A 5,794-nucleotide genomic window follows, 5' to 3' on the forward strand; every position below is an offset into this window, starting at 1 on the left:
TGTCGTTCTGTTTATTATTGGTTTTTCGTACCAAGGTAATACATTTTTATTTGTTATAATTTAGTTAGTCATTTTAATGTTAGATTTAATTAAGAAGTATGATTATTTAAAACTGTTCTTTCTTACAATTTCGATCTAAATTCTTCCATTTATGTAAGTTTGAGTTTCAAAATATGCATATATTTTTAAACAGAGAATCAGAGAATATATTAACGCCCTTTATATAACAAATACAAATACATGTATATGAGATCATTTTCTTGTCATCTGAACGTATACTTATAATCTTATATACACTATACAAATACAAAAGTCTATTAATCTGTACTTCTCTGCTATATAATAATGTACCTGATAAAGTATATTTCATTAATGAAAATATAATAATTAATTTACTTTATGCATTGATTCATTAAATCATTTCATTGTGAGTTTACTTATTTCTTTGGTTTTCCTTCGTTGCTTTTTATCAATATTGATCACCCGTCTGTATAATTTAACCCTTGAAGTAAGAGATATTCGCATTACTTACCGGTTTTTTGTGTTCAATTAAATAACCTGTCATATGAAGTGATAAAATCAAATAACTTTGTCACTCGAATTCAATAGATTTAAATTTTGTCTGCGTTTACAGAGGACGGAACGATTGTGTAAATTTAGACTGGTACGTGTACATGAATTGCCTTTCTCTTTCGTACGAAAGACACAGGTGATTGTTCCCTCAAAGCCAGGTATTCCGGGTTTGATTTATGCGCCGTCTATGGCCCGATATAAACAGCTAGCATTAGGCCTAAACATTTAGAAAGGGTTCAGCGAAGTGAAATATCTTTTGGTATGAAAAACTCCTGTGACACAAAAATCTAAAAAAGGAATATTTGTATTGTACATGTACTTGTACATGTATGTAGAAATAAAAGTGACGGCGTTAGATTAATTGAATCAAAAGCAAATAATACAGATATTGGTGAAAAAGAGCTTTTTAAAAAAGTACGGCGGTATAAGTGTTGAAAGCAGAATACTGTGTAGAAATAATAACAATATTTTTGTTATGTATTTTAGGCAACATCTCGTTAATCAAACTTTTCCCGTAGCCCGTCTGTAAAAAAAAAACGAGTTGGAGTATCAGTATCTAAAGCACTTTTAATACTCTTTCCTTTTAAAGGCTTCAGAAAATTTAATGTCGAATATCTTTCAAAATTTAATTTTGCCAATGCAAGATCTGTACGCAAAGAGACCTCGAGGTACCGATAATCATCTATGAAAGGTTGTGTCTAAATATCACGAACCTAGCGTATTTATGATTATTTATGAGGTACTTCTAACGAATAAAAAAAAAGTTCTCCATAAAAGCTGGTCTGCACTTTGTGCTCTGTTTTGGTTTCCCCGAGTTATTTAAATTCTACGTCAGCGAGAGTTTTTATCAGCCAATGAGCGCCGCCAGCAAAGGGGTCGCAAGGCCAGTCGTTCAGTAATTTTTTAAACACTTTAAACAAATTCACTGTTGGTTACTTCATTCGTAAATTTTATTACTATAAAATAGGACTATAATAGCTCACTGAAAACAATTATAGGTGTACAATATTTATAAATAAAAAAGTTGAAAAAGCAGTAACAAGAAAAAATTGATGTAACCATCAACTGTCGCCCGGGAAATAAATAAAGTAAACAATGAAAATGAGTCTTGATCATCAAACCGCATCGATATGTGTGAAAAAGGCATGCGTCTAAATGATGGAGACGACAGTCGAGAATATTTTGAAAACCTATAGTCGGATGAAAATCGAACAAAAACGATACCCTTTTAAACTTTATCAATTCCTCAAGTAAATGTTGGCTGTATAAAATATAAATTGAAACCAGACACATGCATCACCTATTTTCAAAAATGTCTATCACTTCAAGAATATAAAACACGAACTGTGTAAAGTACGTTTTTATGCGATAAGTAAAATTCGATGTTCTAAAAAAAGGGACCTGTCGTTTTTTCGATAGTAAATGATAAGCAACTTTATATATTAAATATGAAAAACATATATATTTTTTACAGATTCACTTCATGGAAGTAAATATATTGTGTATCTCGTAATTTATAAAGGGAAAGAACATTCTGATTAACAATCTTTTAAATGTTTAGAAAACCTTTAATTCTGAATAACTTCTCCCACCTCAATCCCCATATACCAACACTTAAACTTATATAGAGCAGCCCGGTCCTCCGGGCTGCAATAACAAAAGGATGAAAGGTCATCTTTACATGCTTTAGGACACTTAACTGCACATTATTTTTCAGTAAAACTTACGTCGTCCTATTCGCATACTTAGCAGTGGCGTATATTCCATATAGGCAAAAAGGCTGTAGCCTACACATCATTTTACCCAATGTGTAAAAATGAAATATTTATACTGCAGTATGTTTGAAAAAGAGGGAAAATGACCAGAAAACACAGCAATTATTTTGTTTGAATACAAAAAGCGAAAAAAGTCTTCTGGGCAAATTGCATTTCACTTATTCAACAATTCTTTACGGGATATATTTTTGTTATATTAGGAAAGCCGAAAAAAAGTTTTAAAAAAGGACGTTTCCATATTACATTAACACTTTAAAGGGGTGAATTATACAGGATTACAATTTCTTACTATTGTTAAGTGTTCATGACAATTCTATTTTCATAATTGCTATATAATTGCTCCCACCATTCTGTTCTTTTTTCTCGTATTTTTATTTTTTTCGTGAGTAACCCCCCTCCCTCCCCCTCATGGGCAGTGAACCTTCTTATACTGACACTTCGCGCCTGTTGAAGTCTTCGACTTCACATTAGCTTACACATGAACAGAAAGGAGTATATGCCAGCGCTTAGTACTACATACAGGGAATATTTCACCACCTTCATCCTTGTTTCTGTCGCGTGAATTTAAAACGAGTCGAATTCAAAGAAGATAGCATTATCCCTATATAATGCAAATGTTCTGGGCGAATTTGAAACGGGTCAAAATTACTTGCAAGTGTGAAAGGGCGAACATAATTATGTATACCGTATCCTTAATTCATTTTTTATATTTCTACATGCTAGCACAAGCATAAATTTTCCTTTAAGTAAATTATTTTCCATCTTCTATGCTACATAAAACCCAATCTGAAATACATCCCTCAGTTTCATCAAATGTTTCAAACGTTTCAAAGTGTAGCTGGTAATAAGTTTTAATATATAATAATAGACAGAATCCCTCATATTAATGCATACAATGACCTGATGATTCGATTAAAATCATATCCGTTTCCTTCTGTGTCGGACTTTACTAAATTTTCAGTTTGCCACGGACGACATGAGTGTTGGTGCCATTGAAGACAAATATGAGTATAAGTAGCAATTTATTTATCATATTTGTCTATCTACAGGGACATTCTCGTCGCTGCAGAACGAAAGAGAACTCCAAGAGGGTTTTTGTGAAAATGAAACCAAAACGTTTGTAGTCACCTTAGAATGCAGTATATCATCCATTAACGCAGCTCTAGAAAAGGAACCAAATTACCTTGTCCAGTGCTTTCGTCCAACTAGTGGAAACGTTTATTGTCATCCGGGTTCTTACAATAAAACCCACAACCGGCTTGAGTTTGACTTCACATTTAACCATGTAAAACACGCTGGAAAGTCAATACAGATAAGTTCAACGTGTTCTAACGGAACATTGTTGAAAGAAAGTCTAAACCTTCTTCCTTGTAGTAAGTTCCTTATCTTTTTATATACAGTCAAGCCTCGTTATTCAAGATTCAATGCTCGTTTTCTTAAGCAAATCGTCCGAATCCAGTGTTTTGTTCAGACTGCAGTTCAACTTCAATTTGAAAGTCCCAACGTCTTATTCTTTCAGTAATTACCTTTGATATCTCGAATACTTTTTTCATGGGTCCTATCGAATCCGATATAGCGAGGTTTGACTGTATTTTCTTTCCTCGGGTTATTGGGCAGATATTGAAACAATTAATGCTTAATCATTTTAAGAAAAAGTATAGAGGAAATGCCCCGTAGACTTTTTCTGAATCATGGGTCGCGGCCCATTCAGGACTGTGGTGTTGAAGTTCGGAATATACATGCACAGGCCATATAAATTTAAAAAAAAAATTAAAGTCCTTGTGATAAAAGTGAGTTAGAAAGAGGGTAGAAATACAATTTTTAAAAGACTTGGATAAACCTTAAATACTTTATTTACACCTTTCATTTTAGTTGAAGGTTTCACAGCGACTGGGCTTTACAATAGCACAGATGCCTGCATTACGTGCAAACACACTAGTTTTAAACAGTCCAAGGGAATGAGCATAATACATGGTGGGACACGAAATCATATTGAAACGTGCTGGTGGAATAAAACATCAATGCGAACGCATTGTCACCAACAATCAAATGGTATTTATATATTTTTTATTTTGATGCACATGTAAAAATGTTTTCCTGATGTTGAATGTGGAAGTATTGTGTAGGGACTTACGGCTTGTTGTTTGGTTGTGTTATAGGACATCCAGATGGAATAGGCTGCTATATTACACCTTACAAACCGGGTACTTTTTACTATTGCGAGCTAGATGGTCAAAAAGTTGAGGTGATTATGCAGGAGATAATAACCACTACTAAAGGTAAAAATATTAATTTTGAAAAACAAAATCAAAAGTTGATGATGATTACAAATATATTCCAAAAGAAGGGCAGTTTTTTTAGTAATTAACTTTGTAATAAAAACCTCATACATTTGACATACCAATAAGCTTGTACTTTAGAATCTCATCCCATCCTTCGATGGGAGAGAGAGAGAGACAAAGAGATAGAAAATGAAATATTTGCTTTATGAAAAGATTTATTATGAAGATTTATATGCGTTGTCATACAAAATGCAATGAATATTAATTTTTTCTTCTCAAATGTTCATCAATACATGTATCTTCAAAGTCAATTTAACTTTTCGTTCAATTCATTAATTTTTCTTTTTTAATATAGATTCCATATCAATTCCACATAAAAATGATACAGACAGTAACGGGGTTAATCCTCCAGTCCATGGACTTTACCATAAATTTATTCCATGTTTTATTTTCCTTCTAATTTCGAATGCTCTATTAACTTAATCTTTATCCAGTCTTTTATGAGAGTAAAACATGTAGGGGTCCCCATCCCTGATGGTACCGAAGCACAGTGATACGTACAGTTGTGCTACAGTATATGAAGTCGCCTCGGTTTAGTGATGCAACAACGATGCAATGAAACAAACGCAGACGATAAAATCAACATTACAATTTACAACGAAATGGACATCAGTAACGCAATACTTTGAGGATTGTATGGAAAGAGACATTTTTTAAACGCATTCGGCAATTTGTTATATCAAATTTCTATTTATTTGTACGCCCTAAATGTCGAATGAAATTGAACAATTAAATTCTTTAAAACAAATTTGAGAATTCGTTGAAACGAATATAGTTTGTTAAAACAAATGTTAAATTCGTTTAAACGTATATAAGGGGAACATCAGATGTAGAATAATGTTTTGAAATTTCATTTATTTAATTGTCATGGATAAAATTTTACCTGATACTCTTATTTGTTTTTACTTGCGTGTAGTTATATACTAGTAGTAATAAGAACACCAAAGATATAGTGAACTGACTACTGGAGTCTGCCATTTTGAATAATATTTTTGCGCTTGTTAAAACTTTCCAACCATCCTCATTTTTTTTTACGCCTTTGAGGCACACTGGCTCCAAGTTATGTAAGCATCAAGATATGAAAATGTGTCAATTTAGTACTCA

At 32.6% G+C, this 5,794-nt stretch overlaps 1 long non-coding RNA gene across 1 annotated transcript; it reads left to right on the top strand.

The window, feature by feature from the left end:
- Window positions 1-3,643: 3,643 nt before the first annotated feature.
- Window positions 3,644-5,385, top strand: LOC133198698 (uncharacterized). The gene is made up of 4 exons (XR_009722552.1): window positions 3,644-3,721; window positions 4,221-4,400; window positions 4,508-4,627; window positions 4,986-5,385. It is a non-coding gene; the product is annotated as an uncharacterized LOC133198698 (long non-coding RNA).
- The last annotated feature ends 409 nt before the right edge of the window (window positions 5,386-5,794 follow it).

Source organism: Saccostrea echinata, unplaced genomic scaffold (assembly GCF_033153115.1).
Source record: "Saccostrea echinata isolate AGI-Se365-2 ecotype Australia unplaced genomic scaffold, CSIRO_AGI_Sech_v1 ptg000033l, whole genome shotgun sequence".
Classification (NCBI taxonomy): domain Eukaryota; kingdom Metazoa; phylum Mollusca; class Bivalvia; order Ostreida; family Ostreidae; genus Saccostrea; species Saccostrea echinata.